General features: G+C 46.6%; 1 long non-coding RNA gene across 1 annotated transcript in view; it reads left to right on the top strand.

The window, feature by feature from the left end:
• LOC147026038 (uncharacterized) overlaps nucleotides 1–9,304 on the top strand; it is a 38,563-nt gene extending 29,259 nt beyond the window's left edge. Inside the window, exons 5-7 of the long non-coding RNA XR_015058091.1 lie at nucleotides 2,932–3,048; nucleotides 5,849–5,919; nucleotides 8,410–9,304. This is a non-coding gene — a long non-coding RNA (uncharacterized LOC147026038). The remainder of the gene's footprint in view (nucleotides 1–2,931; nucleotides 3,049–5,848; nucleotides 5,920–8,409) is intronic.
• Nucleotides 9,305–26,819: the final 17,515 nt, after the last annotated feature.

Genomic DNA, 26,819 nt, shown 5'->3' with positions numbered 1-26,819 from the left:
GGGGAGTGTGGTGGGAGGAACAGGGGGGGGAAGTAGTGGGGTGGGAGTTCGGAGTGAGAGTGCTGTAGGAGGAGGGATCTGGCGTCGCCGTAAGGGAGAGGGAAAGCGAAGGGGGTGGGAGAGAGGTGAGGGAGTGTGGAGGGAGAGAGGAGGGAGGGGGAGCAAGGGGGAGAGAGGAGGGTGTGGGAGCTGTGGGGGAGCTAGGAAGGTGGGAAGAGCGAGGAGGGGGGGCGGGTGGGGAGAGAGACGCCTCACCAAACGTCGCCATACACTCCTAGAGGGGAAGGTGGGATCGAGGAGGATGGGGGAGAGAATATGGGGGCTTCCGGCAGATGTGACGATCAGTTTAACGTCCATCCAAGAGACGGCACACGCACTCTTGCATCTCCCTGCTTGTGGAACACCGGGATGACAGTTTATAGCTGGGTCGGGATTCAAACCCAGGGTAGAAAGCTTGGAGCAAGCGTGCATTCTTCTCGGCTATCTTGTCATGATGTGGCGATTCATTCCTTTGCAACAACTGAAAACATTTTTCTCCTCATTGTAATCATCTAATTAATTTTGCCCTCCTTACTCCGGAAATGTCCCCACGGAGAAACGCACAGTAGTATCGCCATCAAATCTTAAAGGGCGCTCATCAAGTGGCTTAACCTATCAAGCAAGCACTCCAATGAAATGGTTGAACAAACGACATATCTATCTTTGCCGAAGTGACGGGTCGTATAATGAAAGAAGTTCGTACAAAAAGGGGAAACGTATTGTAAAATAAAATTGCATTTTTTCAGCAAGCAAACACCACCCGACATACCGCATGAAATTGTGGGGCCAAAGGCAGGCAAGTGGGCTCTGAACTTTGTTCGAGCCAATCGATATGTTCAGTGACAGTGCAAATATAGATTTGACAAGTCTGAAGATGACGATGGTTCACGAGCGGTATTTGACGATGTAGATTGTTTCAGAAGTCAAGGATGAGACAATGTGATAATGTTTGACCAAGTTATAAAAATGATCAACATGATGTGGTACGAGTGACAGGTTATCAGCTGCAAAATGTCGAAAACCCGGTTTCGTTCAACAACTTTAAAAATTTGACTTTTGCATAACCTTCAAAGGTCACAAAACAATGTTGTGGACATTAAAATAAGGAAACAGGATACGTGCTATAGCTTATTGGAGTTAGTTCGTCGAAGAAGGTCGAAAACCCGGTTCGATTCCCACCACTTTGAAAATTTGACCTTTGTGAACTTTAAAGGTCAAGGGTCAAGGATTATGACCTTTGGTGCAAAACTTCCTCTGGAACATTCCAGGAACAATATAACGTCTTATAGGCTATATGGCATTTCGCACTCCTCGGATTATCCATAATTTGATGAAATCAGCGTAAAAACAAACTTGAAGGGGGCGCCATGGGCAAGGTGTTTGAGATAGAGCAAAATGGTTTCAAGACTTTGGGTGGGGAATGACCTCAAGATTATGCATTCAAAATATTCTCATCCCAGCTCTCAAAGTTTGGGCAGTCGTATGATTTTTATGTCGAAATTCGCAATTTTCTAAGTTCGTGACCTTGTGACGAAAATGAAAAATCGAGCTCCGTGGGGCTATGCAGGTGCCATTGGGCTAACCAAATACCGAAACCCCAGTCAGATTCGACAAACCCCCTAGGAGAAGATGCAAATTGAAATCGGCCACCCCCAAAAAAACATCTTTTTGGGCGTTGCTCCGCCCATAATGGGCGCACCACGCCCATTCTCAGGAAAACACAACTCGATCATGATATAAACCTCCCACCAAAATTTTATCAGGATCGGATCAAAACTCACGGAGCTATGCTCGGGACAGACAGACTGACAGATAGACAGACAGACAGACAGACAGACAGACAGACAGACAGACAGACAGACAGACAGACAGACACACAACAATAACGAATATAGTGGTCACTTATTTTTTTCATAAAAATATTTTTTCGTGAACCAATAATAGATTCTCGAGCAGGGGTTTTCAACCAGGGGGGAATCCCCCCCCCTCCCCAGGGGGAATTGGGACCACAGATTGGCAGACTCAAACTGTTGGAATGTTGATCTTTCCACAAACTGCAATTCTACAGATTGTACATAATCTACAGGACATCACACTTTATTGAATAAGGTGTGATGTCCTGTAGATTATGTACAAGCTGTAGAATTGTAGTTTGTTTTTAATTGTTTTGTTTGTTAGTTTTTAATTTGTTTGTTTTTAATTTTCCATAAATTTTCCACATGCACATGCATTTATGTACAATATACTGATATAGTGTATTGCAAATCTTGTGTTCAAATATTGTGCGATGTATTGTGGCGTTTTGTGTGTCCAGCACCCGAGTCCCCCAACATAAATCTTTGCCATGCGTGAACCCATTGGGATCCCATTTTCATTTATGCTGAGGTGTTGGAGTATATGAAGAGATATTCTCACACGAAAAAATCGGGACCATCGGTTTGGCTGGGGAGCGGGGGCCCAAGGTCAAAGGGCACCCCAAACTATAACTTTTTGAATTACTGTTTCGGAGTGATTTTACTTTAGGCGATTTGAAAGATCTCGCTTTTACGAGCATTTTGATACCAAGATCAGCCAAATCGGACCATTGCAACCTGTGATATGGCCTCTGGAAGATTGTGGGGCAGACGGGGGCACCAAAATTTGGGGGCCCCTAAAATGGGCCCCGATGGGCCCACAAGTCTAAAAGTTGGTATTTTGAGTTTTTTCACCCAAGTGAATAAATGACCAACATATGGGGAGAAAATGAGGTATTAGTGTCGGGAGGGTGTGTACACTTGACATGGAATGCCCCACCTTGCCCTTCCTTGATTGTCTTTGCCTTACCTTGACTACCTTTGACATGCCATGCCATTGCTTTTGCGTGTTTGCTCACCTTCATCATGTGCTTAAAAGGACCACGCCAACTTCCAAAATCCCGGAGAGGGTCGAAGACGGAGCCACAAGGACTGTCAGTGGGCAGCCACGCCACACAGACGACTATACAGGCAGCAACGCCACTGAGGACTGCAGGTGAGCAGCCTGGAAGAGGGCAAATATATAGGCCAGTTAATGTGGGCTGAGACGGCTATGGCCTGCCTTGATAGGGTAAGCTGCCTCCAGCAGCCTAGTGGGAGAGGGCCAATGAGAGCAACCAAGACTTTGCATTTTTGGACATTTGCGGCTGCCCCTCCATGTTTTTCTTCTTCCTTGAGTTGCAGGTTCTGGGCCATGGGTAATATAAATATTACAAATGTACACAGTTATTAATGAAAGCCCACTGCTTATCTGTTTAGTTCAAAATTCCATAAATGTAGCGTGAGGTTGTCCATGTCAGTCAGTTCGCTTAGTTATGCAACGCATTGGGTTTATAATTTTTGGGGACATGTATTGAACTTTGAAATGTGACACTCGGGGACCTGTTGGTAAATTGTTTGAGGGAAACGACACCTACATGCTAAACGATGGCTTGGCGACTCTGGATGAGTCTAGTAAAAGGGAGGGGGGTAGTGTTGCAGTTCTGTGAAACCAACACTCCTCAAGGCAAATGCACCCAACATATAGTGGTCCTTAGGCAGTTATTTAATTAGTATCCGTTTCAGATAGTCTTTCTCTTATGTCCAGTGGGTTAATGGGACAAAATGTATTGGAGGGCTTTTCGTTAGTTCTTTAATTGCATTCATGTATTTTTATTTACTTTGCACACACAACCTCTCCTTCAAGCAAGCCTGCACATCACAGACCGATTGGTGACGTCAATAGAGAGCCTCATCCATGACTATATGCCACAGCGGCCCCCTTCAAACTGTACGCTATTCCACAACAGACTTTTCATTTGAGACTCCTCAGTACTCTTATCTCAAAGCTCCAACCTTCATACGACCACCACAACTCCTCCCTAAAAATCACGACAATCGCCTACGCTCAACCTCTCCACCACAAACGCCTCCTCACCGCAAATGCCTCCTCACCACAAACGCTTCAATCACTTCACCACAACCGCTTCAACCTCTTCACCACAAACTGCATAGTGCTTCGACGACCTCACCACTACCGCTATGAAACGCCACAACCACAGTCAAGACACCGGAAACTTACGAGAGTTCCCCAAGGATGTCAGGGAACAATGGACATGACTCACCATGACGGATGCTTGTGGTCAGAACAGTTTGGCACATAGCTCGGAGCGCAAGAATGTGCTGGGTCCACTCAACGTCACCTGAGTTGCCTTGGCATTCCGCTAAATAGCAACCCTTATTCGAAGCCCAGCACATGTTCATTTCCATAGAGCGCTCCCAAAAACCCGCAGCTCATGCTGATCTCGGAGCCCCCATCGCATGGCGAGGTTCAGGGGTAAATGAGGTCATCTTTGGATTTCGGGGCCTCGTGGGGCAAGGCTACTTCTCGGGGAGGCATCTGCGCACCAATGGGAGTGCTTTGAGACCCTTACAGAGCGTTTTGATCTGACCTTTGGCTCCTCCTTTGCCCAGGCTCTACAAATAGCTATAAAAGGATCAGAGTAGTCTTCGCCAGTCAGCCTTGGCCACAGTCTTGAGTCAGTAACTCTCCACCTGACGAGGTCAGAGCATATTCTCCTGGGTGCAATGCGGCTGCTTGTGAGTGTGGAGGGCTGGACGAGGAGGAGGAGGAGGGTCCAGCCAGAGTGAAGAGCTCACTCAGTAGGTTGAACTCTAGATTGACCATCGACATAGTAATTACACATACAGACTATCTTGCAAGCCACGTTTAGCTATCATCTCACATGTTCTGTCTCTCCTATCTACTGTTTGGAGATTTAGGCCACTTGGTGCTTATCAGACTCTTTTGACATGTTGAGAGTTCAGACCCTTTTGACCCTTCAGACGCTAACTACAATTGGAAAGCACCCTTTAGAGTTTAGACCATTGAGAACCTTTTAAGCGTACACCACACAAACGTCTACACTCTTCTTACAAAAGAATTATTGCATATTTTTCAGGAAATAATGCGCAAATTTGACCCACCCAAAGGTTGGGTAGTCTGCTGTCTATAATAATTAATGTCTGTGGTTTGACAGGAAAATTGCCCAGAAATATACTGTATTTTTTCTTATATTCTTAGAAGTTATTATGTACATGTTAATTTCTGCCCTGCAAAAAATATTTTGTGGAAGGAAGGAGGGGAAGCGTGGAGGTGGGAGGAGGAGGGGGTGGAGGTGGGAGTAGGAGGGGGGTGTAGGTGGAGGTGGGATGGGAGGCATGGGAATTACCGCATGACATCACGGTGCCAAACACAGGCGAGTGGGCCCTAAACTTTGTTCAAGTCAATCGATATTCTCAGTGACAGTGCAAACACTGAAGAACACACTCCAAGTTACTTGAGCACTCAAACAAGCACTCCAACAAAACGGTTGACAAGGAATGGCTGGCTTGGCAAGCGATTTGCGATCGCCGATCGGTCATATTGACATCACGCACCAGGAGATGCCCGGAACGTCAGGCAATGTCCGAATTGGACAAATTAACACTTTTTTTGGCAGCCGCGACAACTGCTGAAGTCAAGAAAGAAGTTTTCTTCTGATAATTAACATAATTAACAACTTACCATGAAAGGCTTATCCTTGGTCAGCCCAAATTTTCCTCACAGGGGTCTTTGTCATCCGCCATTTTGATTCGGCCTCATCAAACATGCCTTGCCTTGGAAACACGATCCACTATCATGGACTAATTCAAGTACATAATTAAATATTATTTTGGATTTGAGAATCGGATTTGTGGACTAAATAAGTGTCGAAATCTGAATATTTTGAGAAATTATTGATTTCCAAAACCTTTGATTGTTGACCCACTCACAGGGACAATGAGCTGGGTTTGGACCATTTGCCTGCATCTGTTGGAGAGACGGGTGTTTCCTGAGAAGATTGAGGTAAGTGTTGTGTTTGTATCATCAATGGTTTTTAAGTAATCATGTGGCTGGAATAGTGCTTAAGTTATGCCTGGTCAAACTAAACATCGCATGGAGACATCTGGAGACACTTTTTTTTTGTTTAGCAAATTAACACTTTTTAAGCAGTCGCACCTCCTGCTGAGCTTAATTCTGCAGTTTGAAATTCAATAGAATTTGAAATTTGACTCTGGTGAAGTGTTTTTTGAGTTTGTCGCATTTTAGTTGTAATTAAATAAAGGCACGAACACTTCCCAAAGTGTTGTGCGTGGAGAGACGGTTTTGGAGGATGTAAGTGTGACAGGAGTGGAAGGGAAGGCAGCGCCAAAGAATCGGTTTTATTTTAATTACAACTAAAATGTACCTTTATTTAATAACTACTTTGTTTAATAAATTGCCTTTATTACCGCCTCGGAGAGTTCCAATTCCGTGATAGTGGTTTTGCATGACAGTCGCAGCATGACGTCCTCCTTACCAAGATCGCTGTGTTACGCTGTCACACAGCGTCACAGTCGCAGTGCTCGTCTCATCCCTCAAGGAAAGCTCTTGTTATAATCTCTTTACAAAGGGTACGTACTGTTTGAGTGTACCCAATTTTGTTCAATCCCACAGTCATGCAAACAGACAGGATGTTCAGTGTTACATCTTTCAGAAGGACAGCAAACACTGATGAATCGGACTGCCTTTGAAACTTTAGGACATTAACCCTCCTTGAAGTCCTTTTCTTGCTTATTCAAGGCTTATAAACAAAGGGATAGACATGAACTTCCATATTATGTGAAGTAAATAAACATTCGAGGTGATGAAAATCAGCTTGGTGGAATGGATTGCTGCATATGTAATTAATTAGTTGGAATGCTGCCGGTGAAATTCCTGAGATTTTTTTTTAATTCTTTTTTTGGATGTTATTATGTACATGTTCACTTCAATATACACCCTGCGAAAATTCCTTTGTGGGAAGAGGAAGGGATAAATTTTCTCCTATTCTTTTTAAAATACATTTTTATCTATTTATGTCAAAATGACGGGTCGTGTAATGAAAGATCATACAAAAAAGGGAAATGTGGTCGAAAATACAATTGCACATTTTCAGCGAGCAAGCACTGCCTGGCATACCGCATGACAATGCGGAGCCAAATGCGGTCGTGGTGCCAAACGCAGGCGAGTGAGCCCTGAACTTTGTTCAAGTCAATCGATATAGTCAGTGACAGTGCGAATATTGCAGAGTGCTCGTCAAGTGGCTTTAGCACTCAAGCAGACACTCCAATGAAATGGTTGATAAGGAACGGCTTTCTTGGCAAGCGATTCGCGATCGGTCATATTGACATCATGCACATGGAGAATCCCGGAATGTCAGGCAATGTCTGAATTGGACAAATGAACACTGTTTTTTTTTTGTTTTTTTTTTAGCAGTCAGAACAAATGCTGAAGTCAACACAAAAAAGTTCAAATTTTGAAATTCGACTCAGATTAAGACATTCCAGAGGTTATGGCATGTGCGGAAATGAAATATTGCCATATAAACACTGGCATCTCTGGGCTTTTATAAGCACTGCAATGTATCCAGTGATCTTATGTGTGATGATCTGGAATTTGATGATACTAGTGCGTGCCCGTACGTGCGTGGCCGTACGTGGAAAAAAATAACAAAAAAACTTTCAAACCACGTGCCATAAATAACAACCACACAGGCCATTCCTTCGCTCTCGCATGCCCGCACATGCGTGGCCGTACGTGTGTGGCCGTACGTGCAAAAAACAAACACAAACAAAAAAACAACTTTCAAACAACTACACAGGCCGTTCCTTCGCTCTCGTAAATGACGACTGGATTGGGGCATTGTGTTTATCTATAAATGCGCATAAGAAATCGAGAAATTATTAGAATACAGTAAGTCATCACTATCCGGAAGTAGTGCGTGCCCGTACGGAATGTTCACATGCTTTCCACAGATTATCGCTTGCATTGAAGTAACAACTGCTGTGATATTTATACACACAGATTTAATTAAAATCCAAATTAAAATCAAGTTTACCTCCCTGTCTTTGCTCGCCATGACATTCGCTGCCATTGACCCATTGCCACTCCTACGCCATGGTGAGGCGACAGGGTAGGATTTGTAGGAGACCTGAAAGTGCAGTGTCATTAGCTTTTCCATGTTCGAATGGTTTTAGTTTGAAAATAGTTTAAAAAAAAATAGTTTGCAAAGCATACCACCAAATTGAGATTCATTTTGGTGGCAAGCATGTTGAGTCGAGCTGAATTCCTTAACACTTCCAAAGTCCACATTGTTTTAACACTTGGAAACAAAAATTAGTTGTGCACTTTTTTTGATATTTTTTTTCAGAACAATTTTTCTTCAATAAATAAATAATAATAAAAATTGTCTACATGTACACACCTTTATCTCGTTAGCACCTCTTCATAAACAACATTGCTGAGGAAACGGCGCTACTTTGTTTCCTCGTCCAGGGCAAGAATGCGGAGGCTGCTGGATCTGCCAACTCTACTGGCTGCCACGTAGAACTGACCATGGCTGAAGAAGTCTCTTGTGCAGAAGACCCCAACACGGTGTAGCGAGGTGAATATCAAACGAAGAAGAAGAATTGTGACGTCATAGCACCATGTCCTGTCATTGGTTTGGTAAATAAATGGCCATAACTTGGGAACCACTTGTCCGATTAATATCAAACCTTGAAAAGGCACATCCACAGGACCCCAGCAATATACCTGGCAAGTTTCAATTAGATCGGACCAGTGGTTGTCGAGAAACAGCAGTCACAGACAGACAGACACACAGAGATTGCTGGAATTATAGATAGATGAGTGAAGAAAGTGGAAAAAAAACTTTATCACAAATGAATTTTTGAGTCCTGTTCCAAATACAGGCATTGTTGAGAAGGAAAAAGAGGCAGATATTCGAAGAAGAAAGACATAAGGAGAGGAATATAGAAGTGGACAAAGAAAACAAAAAAACACCAGGAATAACAAATATCCAGAGCAGCAAAAGCTCCGCAACATCCAGAAGCAAGAGAAGAAGCAAACACAGCAACAATGACTGCTTCCAGAGCAACTGAACCTGCTCAACAGCAAGAAGCAAGAGCATTGGCAAACACAGCAGCAATGACTGCATTCTGCCTTGTCATACTTTCGATGAAATGGTCATTGTGTTCGACTTCACTCAGTTGCCCATATTATCTTGTTCAGGAGGACATAATACAAGCCTATGAAACCTTTGCTGCCCCTGTGTGAAGTGGGGCCATCGCCGTAAAATACAAAACACACAGGAAACGGCACTCTGTGTTGAGGCGCGGCGGTGATGGTCATATTTAACCCTCGACCAGTCAAAGATCCCCAGGGGGTTAAATATCATGGCAAAGTGAGCTTTGGTCTTATCTACTCCCACATTTCTCTTTCTCTTTCCTCCCGCTCCCCATGCCCTCCCCCCCCGCATCCTCCCACCCCTATCCCTCTCTCTCCCACCCCTATTGCTCTCCCTTCCACCCCTATCCCTCTCTCTCCCACCCCATCCCTCTCTCTCCCACCCGTATCCCTCTCTCTCCCACCGCTATCCCTCTCTCTCTCTTCCACCTCTACCCCCCTCTCTCTCCCACCCCTATCCGTCTTTCTCCCACCCCTAACCCTCTCTCTCCCTCTTTCCTGCTGCTCCCCACCCTCCCCTCTGTTGAGGGGACTGTTAACGACTGATGGTTTAGTTTTGAATTTAAAACTGCCTTTCCAAAGGGTAGCGTGTACGAATCGGATTCAGAGGGAATCGACGGAAGGGGTGCAAAGTTCGCTGCATGTGTGAGCATGCATGCATTCAGGCATGCCTTTGCCAGATAGATAGCATGAGTTTTAAATGCTCCCACCTGGTTTTATGTGGAACCCGGCAGTTAAAAAGAAAATGTTGCTGTTTTGGCACGTTTTATCGCCTTTCCAATCCCTCCCTTCACATTTCCTTCCCTTCCGTGCCCCTCACCCCGCCTTCCGTTCCTCTCATGCTGCCTTCCATTCCCTTCACCTCACGCTGCCTTTCCTCCCAATGTGCTGCCTTCCCTTCCCTTCCCATCATGCTGCCTTCCCTCCACATCCCTTCACTCTTACCCCCTCCCGTCTCCACTCCCATAGACATCTCCTGGCAGTCACCACATGTTGTATTAACCTACTCTTTTGACGTCCCCCATTTCCTTCAATCCTGCACTACCCCACCACCCCCTTCTCCACAAGTCCCACTCCGAAACATAAGTTGAGAACCCCTACACTCATGCTTACCTCCTCCCAAACCCCTTCCCCTTCACCACTTCCCCCCTCCTCTCACTCCCCCATCCTCCTTTCTCACAACCTGCCCCTCGGAGTGTATAGCGACGTTTGGTGAGGCGCCCCTCTCCCCACCCTGTTCCGCGCTCTTCCTCCTTTCCTAGCTCACCCCTGCTACCTACCCGCCTCTCCTCCCCCTCCCCTCTTCTTTTTCTCTCTCTGTTCTCCCTCTTACTCCCCCCCCACCACCTTAATATGTAATTGTAATTGCGAGTCGTCAATAAATTGTTGGGTCCAAGTCAAGGCATTGTTAAGCAGGCTAAAAAAATAAGGTGAATTATAACCCCAGTGAGAGACAGTGAGGTGATCAAGGACGAGCCTTGGTAAAGTATAATTAAATAAGGCCGTTACTTATCTTCTAAAGGGGTGTTTTAACTAATCCAAACACTCAATTTTCACTCATGCACTCCCCTGGAGTTCCCTTTGTATACATGCAAAGTTTCAAGCCGTCAGGTTTCATAGTTTTGGAGTAATGGAGGACACACCCACGCACGCACACACATAGACACTGCCATTTATTAGAAGAGATAAATGTCACTGTGTGTCGTGTCAGTCAGTCAGTCAGTCAGTTGAGACGCTTTCGACCCCATTATGCACTAACTGCAATTGGAACGTACCTTTGAGACCATCCTGAACCATTTAAACGCACACCACACAAACATCTACACTCTACAGTCTTCTTACAAAACACAGACTACATTTCAGGAAGTAATGCACAAACTCGACCCACTCAAGGGGTGGGTAGTCTGCTGACTATAATAATTAATTAGTCGGTAGACCGCTGGGAAAATTGCCGAGAAATATTTTTTACTTTTTTTTTTAGCTTACCTGGAACGTAGTTCTGTGGAGCTTTTGGGATGGCGTGTCGTCCATCCATCCGCCCGTCTACAAATACTTCCAACTTCTTCTCTAACACAACACATACGATTTCGATTAAACTTTTCCACAACGTTCAACACCATGTCATGTCCAGGGGGTTTTACCCTTCCTGGATAGATGGCCAAACTTCTCCCTTAGAGGCCCACAGCCGACACTCTCTGAGATTAATGCGCACGCGGGAGTTAATAGTTAAGCGCTGCACCAGAACGGCACAAATACACAGACACAAGCAAATCGAATTAACTAAATAATAATTTAATAACAATAATCAAATATGTACAATGACAATGATTCAAATTATAATAATGAAAGGAAAACGTGTGGCAAACTAAATCTAAATCTAATTGAGATGCCTCCACGCAGACTAAAATACAGACAAGTGGAAAATGAACGAAAGAAAAATCGCTCCTTTGTTCCGGCACTGAGCTGTGTGCCAGAGATGGTCTTGAGGGAGCTTTGAATCGAGGTGCTTCGTCGACACGCCAAACAAAATGGCGCCAAGCTGCCTTCTCACTGCGGAAAGAACGTACATCACGCAATTCGTGAGCTGTAATTAACACCAAGGATCAGAGACTGCCATGCAGCTTCATTTCACGAGCGAATTTGCCGACCGTTCCTCTCTTGCACCCGGTCGGTTCACAACGATGGCCCACATGACGAGACGATTTCTGAGGTCCCATGAGGCCTCGAGACACGCTCTCCTTCCCGACTCAGAAACATACACCCTTCACAGCTCAGCCGAACCGTCAACAGCCAACGACCTGCTCAGCACGCGAGCCCATTCACACAGCATGAACAGGAGAATCGTGCAACCTTCGTCGTGCCGAGAGCAAAAGCGAAATCCTATGTGTCTTCTGACTAACATCCTCTCCTGACTGCATGCTTCCCTGGATTACTACTCCGCAACCTTCCTATCCGATCTGCTCCTCCCATGCCCACTTCCTCTTCATGCGTCTCACATCACCGCCATCAAACCTCCGCCTCTGGGGAGTGGCCTGCTCGCACAAAACCCAGGAAGGCGGGGCCTCTGCCTCCTCGGCACGTTTTGCTTATTTGTTATCATGGTTTTGGTTATAAAAACAAAGGAAAAAGTCATAGGGAAGCAGTTACAAACTGGGGAAATTATCCTTGATCCATACCAAATTAACACCACACCACCCCAACGTGTGGTGACAAGTACCACTGAAGCTCAAAGTCTCCCTATTAATTACATTGAGATATCTCTGACCCGTCCACGGACCAAACAACTCTATACAATCCTATCTTTCTTATGATAGCCCTTCATCTACCCCACAAACATAACAACCATGTATGTACCAAAGTTTGTTCATGGCATTAAAAAAAAATAATCGGGCCTGAACGGGGTCCATGGGGAGTTGCTCCCCAAAATAGGTATTTGCTTTCTTCTCAGGAACTACACACATGCAGTTCTGATGAACCTTGACCACAACCTTCATCATCCATGATGTACCAAAGTTTGTTCATGGCATAAAAAACAACAAAAGCTGGGTCTGTGGGGATCTATGGGGGGAGTTCACGTTGGGGTTGCCCCACTAAAGAGGTATTTGCTTTCTTCTCAGAAACAACACATGCAATTCCAATGAAACTTGACTCCAACCTTCATCACCCATTATGTACCAAAGTTTGTTCATGACATAAGAAAGGTTGGGGTTTATGGGGGTGTAAAGGGGGGGGGGTTTGCCCCCCAAAATATGTATTTCCTTTCTTCTCCAAAACTACACACAATTACAATGAAACTTGACCACAACCTTTATCACCTGTCATGTACCAAGATTGTTCGCATCATTTAATAAAATCAGGGTCTAAGGGGATCCATAGGGCGGTTGCCCCCAAAAGAGGGATTTGCTTTCTTTTCAGAAACTACACATACAATTCCGATGAAACTTGACTACCACTTTCATCACCCGTGATGTACTAAGGTCTGTTCACGTCATTAAAAAAAAACATCCATGGGTATTTACTTTCTTCTCCGGTACATATTTTGTGGGTCATCCATGTCTGCCTGTGGTTCCCTGGTTGTCTTGTCCAGCCACGACCAGTTGAGTGCCCAAGGGTATTGCCCCTATGTTTTAAAAGCTATTATGTGCACACACACTTTAATATTCACTCTACAAAAAATACTTTTTCAGAGGAAGGGGAAGGGTGGAGGTGGGAGGAGGGCAAGTTGGGAGGGGAGGGAGTTGGGAGGGGAGGGAGTTGGGAGGAGAGGGAGGGGAAGTGGTGTGTGTCCGGAGAGAGGGGAGTGTTGTGGGAGGAGGGATCTGGTGTTGTTGGTAGGTAGAAAGGAGGGGTGAAAGAGGAAGGGAGGAAGGTTGAGGCTGGGATGTGAGGGGGAAGGGAGAGAGAAGGGAGTGGGAGTGAGGAGGAAGGAGGTTTGGGGGAGGGGTGGGAGAGAGAAGGAGATGGGTGGGAGAGAGAGGGAGATGGGTGGGAGAGAGAGAGGAAGATGGGTGGGAGAGGGAGGGAGAAGGGAGACAGAGGAGGGAGGAGGAGAGAGAGGAGGGAGTGGGGAGCGTAAGGAGGGAGAGGGGAGGTGGAGGTAGGAGGGAGGGGAAGCAAGGAAGGAGGAGGGGGGAGAGCTAGAATCGGGTGAGAAATGGGGGAGCAAGGAAAGGGGGGGGTGGAGAGAGTGATGCATCACCAAACAACGCTATACACTCTGGGTGGGGAGGTGGGAGTGAGAAGGATGAGGGAAAGAGGAGAGGGGGGGATTCCAGTTTAATGTCCATCCAAGAGACAGCACACACATTGATGAATCACCGGGATTCAAACCTCGGTTAGACAGCTGAGAGGCAAGTGTGCATACTTCTACAATCTAGGTCATACTGTCAGCCCTCATGCTGAGATGTGGAATTGAACTCGGCTGCAGTCTTGAAGAATTGGAGGAAAGACTAAGAAGGACAACTCAGGGAGGGAATTCCACAAGCAAGAGAAAATCCACTAACCCTGTCAACATGATGCTATCAATGAGACACAAGATTTGGAAGGAAACAGAATTGACCAATCGGCCTTCTTGCACTTGGAGTCAGCTGTGGTGCCATTTGAAGAGAGGGAAGGTATGGAAGGGAAGCATACACCAGAGACCAACTTTGCAAGGTACCACCAAGTTTTAGAGGAGGGAGACAAGTTTGAAAGTTCATTCTTGAGGTTGGATAGGTGTTCTTTTCTGGCTCTCCTGATAGTGGACCACATTTTTGCAGTCTTTGTAGAATGATCTGAGTTTGCCTTCAGTCAGGTTTTCTCCCCAGGAAGAGAAGGGAAGTTGTTTCAAAGCAACGACCTCACCACAGGATTCATTATTTTTATATTAATAGAGAGTGATGTTGCTGCTGTCTGGGATTCTATTCACAAAAATCTGAAAGCTAAAAGGGTTTCCAGAGTATTGGAGAGGGCGTTTTTATAGATGCGGAGCATGACTGGGCACAATTCACGACCTTGCGATACTCCCGCCTCCATTGAGAGGAGAGGATTCAGTTGATCTCAATGTGAATGCAGGAAGTTAGAAACTCAGGAATAAAGATGGTCTTGTATGCCACAGAGAGGTCGGTAAGCAAAGTAGGATGCCAAAGTGTCGAATGTCTGAGTTGTGTCCAGGGAATCCGTCCTGCCCTCTTATTTCAGAGTTGGGGCCTCCAATCATTGCTGAGAGAAGACCAGGAGTACGTTCAGCATTTAGTGGCTGGTGTACAATCCAAACTGATCGTTAGAGATAATACTTTAAAAACAAGAAAGGTGACATCACCAGCAATGATGGATTCCATTACTTTGCTTGTAATTGTGACCAAGATAGCAGGTCTATATGTGTAAACTAGTCGGTCCCCTTTTTTTGCGCCTGTGAATAAAACTTCCTCAGTCTGTTCAATCCCATTTAGTCAGGGAACATCATAAGTCCCATGGGATTTTTGGTATGAAAGCAAACCACCATGCTAGACTCTTCAAGTGGACCCTAATGATTAATAAAAAGCTTGGTGGCACTCTGGGAAATGGTGTGGACGTGTATTTTGAACACATTTAACATTTTTTGAAGAATGACTATTTTACGCCGCTTAAAAAGTGACAATGTCACCCTGACCCCTCCATATACCACCAATTTTGTCATATTTGGTATCAAATTGACAGGCATGAACCTATGCATACTCATAGGTCATTTATTCGTCAAAATATGAACCATATCATGAATAAATCACACAAAAATCTAAATTTTGACCATATTTCAACTTCGGTTTCACCGTCCGCAGTTCACCAAAATACCTTTTTCTCAACATTGTGCTCATCAATCTGCTAATGAATAGTATCGCAACGTACCTATGTTATCACTAGTTCTTTTGATATTTTATACATGTCATTCACTTGATAATTCAACGAGATATACCTCAAAATGTAACGCTACCCCCAAATGAATCATAAGGTAACTCTTTCCGACATCTGTAAATTTGGATGCATGATTTTGTAAACACATGCCACAAATCCTACTGTAGATGATTAGGTTGAGGTAGTCTTCCCATATGGCTATAGTAATCATGGTATCCACTAATATAAGCATTTTCTCTCTTTCAGATGTGATGCTGCTGAAGAGCCACAAGATGATATATTCAATGTAATATAGCTGATTGTGTGAAAACATACTTTTATGTATTTCACTGTTATGTTTTTCAGATGCAGCAGAACATCTGACAAGAACAGAAAGGGTCATCGGTAGTTTGTAGACACTAGATTGGAACTCCAGCATACCATCCCTCTCTTGTACCCAGTGACGGCTTATTGCGTATTCTGCTATTGCTAACAAATGCTTCCACATTCTAATACATCACCTTGTCAACATCGAAATGGAGTCAGCCACAAAAACTGTATTTCCTCCAGAGAAATTGCGAGAGTAGACACTGACTATTCCTTGTGTATTATTTGCCAAACAAAAAGTGCCGCAACATTAGTTCAGAGTCCCAGTGCTTACGAGAAGATATTACTCTGTATCAGAGAGCGAGCTAAGTACGGTGACAGAGACTATCCCGAAATCAGCCGGCGACTTGGAAATGTCTCCAGCCAGGACCTGCAGGAAAAATCTGCATCATGGCACAGGAAATTTCAGCAGAATACTGTTCATGCTGGAATGCTCAACAGGGCAAAAGGACACTATGAGAAACGATTATCATCCAAAGGAATCCATGATGAAAAATCCTCCAGGCCTCAACTACATTTACATGCTCTCATTCAACCCCATACAAGAGTGACCTGTGTTTCTTCTGTGATCTTGGAGCAACGCGTACTAATTCACGTCATCTACTCGCCACTGGAAATGTAAGTGTTTCTCTGAAGGAAGCCATTGCAAAAAGTGGAGACGAACAGTTTTGTGTGAAGCTCAGTACTTCAATAAACCCCACAGACGCGCATGCCATTGATGTTAAATACCACAAGCGATGTTGGGCAATTCATGTAACAAATGTTTGGCATGTCAAGAAATCATCAGAAGTTCCTCAAGCCAGTATTGTAGTTGAGGTTGCAGCAGAAATTGAGTTCCTGAGCCAAGCAGAAGGCATGATGTTGGATGGAAAGATCCTCAACATGGGTGAACTACAAGACACTTTCACTGCAATAATATCTGCGAACAACGTGACCCATCCAGAATGCCCCCGCAAGGTAATCAAGCAACTGCCGCAGAATGAAATACCCAGTATAGAGTTCAACAAACCGAAGTGCATCAATGAGCCAGAACGTTGCACAATCAGAACTACCAGGGATGAAGCCATTAACCGGATGGAGGAAACAGAGATGGCGATGGAATCGGACATAAGGGTGCTATACAAAGCATCTTCAATTTTGAGGAGAGCGAAACGCAAGGCCGACAAATGGACATTCACTGGAAACTTATCTGACTCAACGAGCGAGCATGTTCCAGAAGAACTCCACATAATTTATAGATGGTTAATCCAGGGCCCAAACACTACATTGTCAACAGACAAGGAATACTTCATCGTCAACAAGCATGCCGTCAGTCTGGCACGAAGTACTGTGGCGAAGTACTTGTCACCACAACAAGTCGGAAACAAGGTAACGAAGACCTTCAAAATGACACACGAGATGCCACAGCAACTGGCTATCGGAATAGCCATGAGGCAAGCCACCAGGAGCAAAAAAGTTGTTGATATGCTACATAAGTTCGGAGTGTCTGAGGAGTACAACAGATTTTTCCTGCAGGTCCTGGCTGGAGACATTTCCAAGTCGCCGGCTGATTTCGGGATAGTCTCTGTCACCGTACTTAGCTCGCTCTCTGATACAGAGTAATATCTTCTTGTAAGCACTGGGACTGAACTAATGTTGTGGCACTTTTTGTTTAGCAAATAATACACAAGGAATAGTCAGTGTCTACTCTCACAACTTTCTCTGGAGGAAATACAGTTTTGTGGCTGACTCCATTTCGATGTTGACGAGGTGATGTAATAGAATGTGGAAGCATTTGTTAGCAATAGCAGAATATGCAATAGGCCGTCACTTGGTACAAGAGAGGGATAGTATGCTGGAGTTCCAATCTAGTGTCGACAAACTACCGATGACCCTTTCTGTTCTTGTCAGATGTTCTGCTGCATCTGAAAAACATAACAGTGAAAAACATAAAAATATGTTTTTATACAGAATCAGCTATATTGCATTGAATATATCATCTTGTGGCTCTTCAGCAGCATCACATCTGAAAGAGAGAAAATGCTTATATTAGTGGATACCATGGTTACTATAGTCATATGGGAAGACTACCTCAACCTAATCATCTACAGTAGGATTTGTGGCATGTGTTTACAAAATCATGCATCCAAATTAACAGATGTCGGAAAGAGTAACCTTCCGATTCATTAGGGGGTAGGGTTACATTTTGAGGTATATCTCATTGAATTATCAAGTGAATGATATTGTGATGTCCACGGGACTTGAACAGTCCCGCCAACATAGAATGAGCCGAAACGATGGAGGCGGTTTATTTTTTTATAACCCAAAGATGGCGGTTTTAATCGCTTTTCCGCAAACAGGACGAGGAAGGTGGCACGAGTCGCTTTTCACTGAGTTAATAACGTTTATTTCTCTAACCAGAAATAATAAGACTCGCCAAGAGGAGGGATCCGAGGCGATTCGACGGGATGGTGGTGTGGGTTCGGGCGTGGGGAAAACACAAACAATTCCAATGGATATACAAATCTATAACCCTCTAAGGTGCCAGGTACACACACACACACACACACACACACACACACACACACACACACACACACACACACACACACACACACACACACACACAAAACGTAGCTGGTCCTGGTGGTCAGGCTGGCCCGTGGTGTAGACGCAACAGTCCCTGGATTGGCGTTGGACGAGCTGGCATTGCGCTCGTCAGGGGAAGGAGACACCGTGGTGCTGTCGACCTCCTGGTGTCGGCGCAAGTCCGCTCACAGCCGCCAGGGAGCCAGTTCTGGCGCCAAGTTGCGAGCAGGAGAGGGAGGCAGGTCCGCCCGCCGTTCGACCCCGTACTCTGAGCCAGCAGAACCCCAGAGCCAACCGAGGTGAGGCACGAAGCACAGCAAGGCCACGCGACACGATGAATCCAGGATCGAATCAGCGCAACAAAACAGCACGCTCCCAGCACAACAGCCTCCACCAAAACGATTTTTCTTTACCGATCTTCTTCCTCCCACCCCTTTTCCCCGAACAGAACCTTTTTATCCTCGAGTCCTCGTCACTTCCAATCGAGCCGTTTTATTGGCCCTCCGCCGTCGCCTTCCGCCAATCGTGATCACGGGGCGGAGCTATCCGCAGCACTGTCCTGTGATGTCACGGCAAGCCTCCAGGGAATACTAAAAGGGTTTACGCAGACACACTTACCCTAAGCCGTGTCCCTATCTAATTACGTGACAATTATCATTTCCCCCTTGAAGAAATGGACATTTACTAGACAACTTATCACCACTGAATTGCTACTTATTACATCGAGATCCTGGTACACTCGAACAGCATGGCATACCTAATTAAACATCCTAATTACCCTTTGAATGCATACCCCCCCTCAGACGTAATACTGCCCCCTCCTCTGGTACCGCAGCTCCTGCGAGGTATATCACAGGCGCTACTGTACCAGCCTTAACACTTACTGACTCACACCTATTTAACCTAACGAAATAAAGTAGGAGGGGCAATGGGCAGCGAGCCGCAGCTAACTTACCTATCCTGCTTAATGTACTACCCCCTTATGTCCTTATCCTCGCCTAAACAATCATTCATTTTTTTATTTTTTTTAACTTATCACATGAGAGCACTGAGCGAAGTTGCACTCCATCCTCTGGATCATCGCTCTTGCCCAACACTCTTCCAGTGATCTGGGGAGGGGAAACAAAAGGTTCCACAAAAACACAACACTTATACTTTACATTCCTACTCTAAGCCTTAACGACACTATTCATGGGATATTTACTTGACCGCGTCCCCCAGTGAATGCTAATAGACCCAGCGTTACCTGGGGAGCCAATTTTCAAATTTACTTCAGCCCAAAATTATGCAGACATTATGCCCTTGCTGCACATGTCAAGTTGTGCAGGATCGAGTGGGACTCACACATCTTCACAACACTCACACCATGGTCATCATCACATTTCTAGGTCATGGTCCCCATTTTAATGAAGCAGGCTGAATCCCGTCATGGCCGTGGGGTGGGTTACCACAAGATAATGGGGGCATCTCAGGTGCAACCATGCCCACAGGTAAGCTTTAGTCCAACCCGGACGTTTCTCCGCCCCCGCTCCCTTTGATTCCCACCCCCCTGGTAGCCATCAGCTCTCATCCCGTACAACACACTGGAAGGGTTCTCACTGGCTCCTCTGGCCTTCCTGGGTCGCCAAGGTCCTACCCGCCTTGGTCGCCCAACCAAACCAACCTTGGTCTCCCAGTTGCCTCCAGACACTGTCACCGTTAGCCACCAGGGGTGAATCTCCTTGAAGGGGGTCGCAATTCCCGCTCACCGTGAGCTTCAGCAATCCCTGTGGACAAGCACATCATCCCCACCCACAAAACCCACATGACTCCCCCCACCCCATCGGCCTTACATGTGACACCTGCATTTCTAACACTTCACCGACCATGACCTTCCCTGTTACCACACCATGTCCAATAAAAAATCAACGTGTGCACCATACATTTCACTTCTTTACTTGAAACAACTCACACAGCACTTCTCCTCACCCGATCCACGCACCAGCCATTGGACAGCCACTCGTGCCCGCTTTGTTACCAATTACCCATTGTCCCTATTGTCACTCTAAAACCCAGCAGAACTTACAAACCCATGCCAATTTTCCCACAATTCACTATTTTCACCAAAGGAGGGCACTTCGCCACAATCTCACGAGCCGAGCATGGCCCTATATGCTCAGCCCGATCTAGTCTCCCTGACCCCCAACAGTGATTTCTGGACTCGACCAAGGTAAGGGCACCTCGGATAGACCTGGCGGTTCAGCAGGAGGATTCATCCTCTCCGGGCTTGAAAGTCTATTGGAGGGTCTCTCCATCGCCGGGTACCGGCAATATCGTTGCATGTGTCCTCTTCGCCCGCACCGGAAACAACTCCCCATAAAAGGCCCCCGTGGGTATCTGTGTAATGTCTCTTCCGGTTCCGGACCCCCTCGGCCATAATCGGATTGCTCTATTGGCTGGGCTGGACCCCGCTGCTTTGGCGCACCAACTACCGAATTACCCCTTATCAAACTTGACAGTTTCTGGCAAATTTCCTGAAACATTTGGGTAATGCCAATTTCTCCCAGCCCCCCTCCCTGATCCCGAATCTCCGCCTGTCGGATCGTCACCGATGGCCTCTCTGGCACCCGACCCGGCCGACTCCACGAGGCCAGCCTGGCCGCGCACTCGGCCACTCGGTGAACGGTGGGTGGATCCTGAAACTCCACTAGCGCTCGGACCTCAGGGTCCGGAAGAGCAGCTAAAAATTTCTCTAGTGCCAGTCTGTCCCATGCCTCCACTGTAAGGTCCCGATACGCGATCCTAACTGATTGGTAAATGTCCTGTGCCAGCTCCTGCACTGTCTCACCCGGCTTTAATCTGCGGTGCTGGAGCTGGGCCCGCACCAGATCACAGTTTGCTGCGAACCCAAACCGACGGCTCAACGCCTCGCAAATGTGGGAGCTGGTCAACATCCCTCCGCGATCACGTTTAACCCATCTGCGGCTGGTCCCCGCAACGTTGCCACCAAATTCCCTGTACGTTCCCGCTCATTCCACCCGTTTAGTCGGGAAATACACTCAAATTGCATCAGAAAAGCTTCAAGGCTCCCTGACCCGTCAAAATTTACCAGGGGGATCACTTTTACGGTGGCCCGCTTCCCAGTTTCTCCTTTGTCCGAATCCAGCCCAGGGATCAAACACCCTTGTGGCTGCGTATCCAATTTCAGAGCCCACTGTGGCCAAAGATGTTTTGTGGTGAGGGTCTCATGGGTCAATTTTGCCTCCTATTCCAAACGTTGAATGGACCGATTCACCTCTTCCCACAGGATCTTCTGGGCTCGCACAACCTCCTCCAAGGCTCCGTCGCGAGTTTGTAGCTGCTCCTCAACCAACCCGGACACTCTACTTACAAAAGACGGCTCTACCAGGCCTTTATCCAAGACTTCATCTTGGCTCATAATTTTATCTTGTTCGTCCAAACGAGCCTCCAATCCTTTTACCTCCTCCGCCAAATTCATCCCTTGCTTCCTCAGCTCTCCCCACTCTTCTACTTGCAGCTGCATACGAGCATCCACACAGGCACGATGACGTTCCAGGCTTTCATCCACTTTATCAACCCGAATGTTCGTTGCATCAATTTTATCTACCAATTTTTTCCGTATATTTTCCCCCTCCAATGTAATTTCTACCTTTGTTTCCTCCAATCTATCCTCGAATTTACTTTGTATTTCCCCCAATTGAACATCCACACACTCCTGCATCTCAGTTTTCATTTTCACCATCTTTTCCCCCAATTCATCCCTCATTAAATCAATCCGTGCACCCAACTGTTCCCCCATTACCCCCAATTGATCTGTCATTTCTGCCCTCTGTGTCACGAATTGATTTGCCATTTGTGCCGTCATGTCTGCCCTCTGTGTCAGGAATTGATTTTCCATTTGTGCCGTCATGTCTGCTATTTCTGCCCCATGTGCCGTCATTTTTTCCCCCTGTGCTGTAATTGCACTCATTAAACGTTCCAACATTGTCCAGATCGACATCACGCCGGTTTCCGGCGCTGCCGGCCCCGTTACGGGCGATGAAGCACGGTCCACGCTTGGAATGGGGGAGGTTCCAATCCTACCCCCGTCTCTCCCTTCTTCCCCCGACTCGCTGCCAGACACGTGGCCTTCCTCCTCTAACATCTGCACATCCGCCATGGTGCAGAAGTCCCGTTTGCCACCAATTAAATTTAATTTGAAAAATCCCGCCAAAATTTTCCCGCGCTCGCGCGCTTTTCTGGAGTAATTTTATATTCCAATTCGTGGCGAGATTTTAATCCTGGTATATTCTCCCGATACCAAATATAATTTAGAGGGGTTCGAACATCCAACACCCTGACACCAATGTGACGTCCACGGGATTTGAACAGTCCCGCCAACGTAGAATGAGCCGAAACGATGGAGGCGGTTTATTTTTTTATAACCCAAAGATGGCGGTTTTAATCGCTCTACCGCAAACGGGACGAGGAAGGTGGCACGAGTCGCTTTTCACGGAGTTAATAACGTTTATTTCTCTAACCAGAAATAATAAGACTCGGCAAGAGGAGGGATCCGGGGCGATTCGACGGGATGGTGGTGTGGGTTCGGGCGTGGGGAAAACACAAACAATTCCAATGGATATACAAATCTATAACCCTCTAAGGCGCCAGGTACACACACACACACACACACACACACACACACACACACACACACACACACACACACACACACACACACACACACACACACACACACACACACACAAACACAAAACGTAGCTGGTCCTGGTGGTCAGGCTGGCCCGTGGTGTAGACGCAACAGTCCCTGGATTGGCGTCGGACGAACTGGCGTTGCGCTCGTCAGGGGCAGGAAACACCGTGGTGCTGTCGACCTCCTGGTGTCGGCGCAAGTCCGCTCACAGCCGCCAGGGAGCCAGTTCTGGCGCCAATTTGCGAGCAGGAGAGGGAGGCAGGTCCGCCCGCCGTTCGACCCCGTACTCCGAGCCAGCAGAACCCCAGAGCCAACCGAGGTGAGGCACGAGGCACAGCAAGGCCATGAGACACGATGAATCCAGGATCGAATCAGCGCAACAAAACAGCATGCTCCCAGCACAACAGCCTCCACCAAAACGGTTTTTCATTACCGATCTTCTTCCTCCCACCCCTTTTCCCCGAACAGAACCTTTTTATCCTCGAGTCCTCGTCACTTCCAATCGAGCCGTTTTATTGGCCCTCCGCCGTCGCCTTCCGCCAATCGTGATCACGTGATCACGGGGCGGAGCCATCCGCAGCACTGTCCTGTGACGTCACGGCAAGCCTCCAGGGAATACTAAAAGGGTTTACGCAGACACACTTACCCTAACCCGTGTCCCTATCTAATTACGTGACAATTATCATTTCCCCCTTGAAGAAATGGACATTTACTAGACAATTTATCACCACTGAATTGCTACTTATTACATCGAGATCCTGGTACACTCGAACAGCATGGCATACCTAATTAAACATCCTAATTACCCTTTGAATGCATACCCCCCCCTCAGACGTAACAATATGTATAAAATATCAAAAGAACTAATGATAATATAGGGACATTGCAATACTATTCATTAGCAGATTGGTGAGCACAATGTTGAGAAAAAGGTATTTTGGTGAATTGTGGACGGTGAAACCAAATTTCGAAATATGGTCAAAATTTAGATTTTTGTGATTTATTCATGATATGGTTCATATATTGACGAATAAATGACCTATGAGTATGCAGAGGTTCATGCCGGTCAATTTGAAACCAAATATGACAAAATTGGTCGTATATGGAGGGGTCAGGGTGACATTATGTCACTTTTTAAGCGGCGTAAAATAGTCATTCTTCAAAAAATGTTAAATGTGTTCAAAATACACGTCCGCACCATTTCCCAGAGTGCCACCAAGCTTTTATTAATCATTAGGGTCCACTTGAAGAGTCTAGCATGGTGGTTTGCTTTCATACCAAAAATCCCACGGGACTTTATTTAGTGCAAGATGCTGCCTGACTAATTGTTACCTCCAGGACTTCAAGACAGTTGTTCTTCACCATTTCAGGTCATCTCCCACCCATACCCATGATATTTTCCACTGCTAATCTTGTCACCCCCCCCAACCCTCACCACTCCTTCAGCCTCTTCTCCCTTAATTTTTTTATTTTTACTATTGTCGCATCCGAGAAACTACCTTTCTTTATCCGCACATCTTTATTCGGGTCTGCACGCTTATTTACAATGACATCCTCAAGCTCATTGACCAGCGCCAACCCAGAGCGCCTGGGCTGCCCGAACGGGCATGTAGGACCGACGCGACCCTCGGCAAGTCGCTGGAACACGTCCCGGGAGATCGGTGCAAGGCGATTCATGTCCCGGTGTTCGGTGCAAGACAATTCCACAGCTCGGTCATGTCTCGCCGGATGTATGAATGAGACCACTTCCGGCCATCGGGGCCGGGCAGCACGGTCCCGGGTCCCAATGAGAGTGCACGATTTGGGTGACAATGCATCGCTTTTGGTCGTCACCCCACCCTACACCATGGGGCTTACAAAAGGCGGATCACGAAGCCATTCACGGTCTCGCCTTGCTTCGCTCTCTGGATCTCTGCATTCGGCTGCTGCTCCGTCTGCCTCACGTGCGGACGCTGCCTGCTGACTCCGCCTTACTTGTCTGCTGGATCTGCCCATTCCACCCACCTTACTGCCTCACCCCTTCCTTGGTGTGCTGCTGGCTCCACCCACCACCCTTCGCGTGCTGCTGGCTCCGCCTTCCACCCACCTTACTGCCTCGCCCCTTCCTTGATGTGCTGCTGGCTCCACTCACCACCCTTCGCGTGCTGCTGGCTCCGCCTTCCACCCGGCTTCTTGCCTGCTGGCTCTGCCTACCACCTTCCTTGCCTGTCAGCCCCGCCTATTCTCTGGACCGGTGCACGTGCTGAGCCCGGACAGTAACCAAACAGGAGATAATGCGCCAACTCTCGAACTGGGATCGCTCGGCGGAGCGTCCCCCAAAACTCGGTAGCGCGGTCGGCTGACCGTGCAAGGTATTGCAAGGCCGTTCACCCTCATATTCTCTCCTTTCTTCTAATTACCTCATCTTCATTGAGGTGTGTGTGTGTGTGTGTGTGTGTGTGTGTGTGTGTGTGTGTGTGTGTGTGTGTGTGTGTGTGTGTGTGTGTGTGTGTGTGTGTGTGTGTGTGTGTGTGTGTGTGTGTGCGCGCGCGCGTGTGTATATGTCATGGCGCCTGTCCTTTCCGAAGTTAAGAGTGTGGAAGATATATCAGGATAAGTCTGCTCCGTGTCCGCTTTTGTAAGTTGCTTGCTTTCTTTTTGTCGCACTCCACTAATTCTTTCCTATCCCAGCTTGCATTCAATAATAAATCCATTCACTGTGACACATATTTTTCCTTGCCTGTTTGTTAATAAATGCTTGTTTAGAAATGTTCCCAGCTCGTATTTGTCTTTTCCTTCATTGATCCAGCATGGTCCGTATCCTCGTCTAGCCAGGAATTTATTTCCCAATGATCCGTTCTTCTGGCCGGTACGTCCTTGGCAGTGTCGCTCTGCTGCATCCGGTCCTGTGAAGTGATCCGGTTTGGACAAGGCGTACTGAGGGTGTTCTCCGGTAATTAAATCACGTGATTAATTAGGTAACCCAGTTAACCCATAGCCAGGAGGACCCTAGGTCACATGGTTGAGTTATTGGCGTTCACGGTTGATTAGCGAACCGCCACGTCACAATGTTTTCCGTGTTCAACGGACTGCAATTTCGGAGAGTCTGGTGGGAACCCGAGATAGCTTTTCCCCCTCGTGGTCTTCTTGCCCCGACCCCGAGCCGCAACAATTTTAGTGTCTGGAGCGGGATTCGAACCTGGTGTGTGCTTAACGCATCCCCGAAATTAAGAGCAGGTTCGGATATAAATTTCATCTAATTGTTTGTACGGACCATGGCGGACCAAGACAAGCTGGTTCAGGTGGGTTTTGAAACAACAATGTTGGAGGAATCCATGGCCCAAAATGACAGTTTTGAGGGAGATCGTTCCCTGCAGCCATACCCAGAGGTAACTTTGGCAACCGTAACTACATCAATGCTTAGGTACCCCCACCGTCAAATTTCTCTCACGGTAGACTTAGCGAGTCCAATGGGAGCCACACTCAACAGTAGTAGATCGGCTTCGCCAAAGGCATTTGACTTAAATAAAATGAGGGAAATGGAAAAAAAAATTGTTGAACAAAGGGAAGGTAGTAATAAGTTTGAAGGAAGCGAGCCGAGGATGGAGCAAGGTAATGACGGTAGGGTAAGAACCTTCCCCATTCCTGGTCCATCGAGTGAGAAAACAGGTGCGTTGCTCCCCAAGTCACGTTGAAACAAGAAAATAAAATCTGTGATTGGATGAAAGAAATGATGAGACAAATG

Source organism: Eptatretus burgeri, chromosome 5 (assembly GCF_056783735.1).
Source record: "Eptatretus burgeri isolate ZD-2024b chromosome 5, Ebu_testis_v1, whole genome shotgun sequence".
Lineage (NCBI taxonomy): Eukaryota > Metazoa > Chordata > Myxini > Myxiniformes > Myxinidae > Eptatretus > Eptatretus burgeri.
Note: the sequence above shows the minus strand (reverse complement) of the source record. Positions and strands in the feature narration are given on the sequence as shown.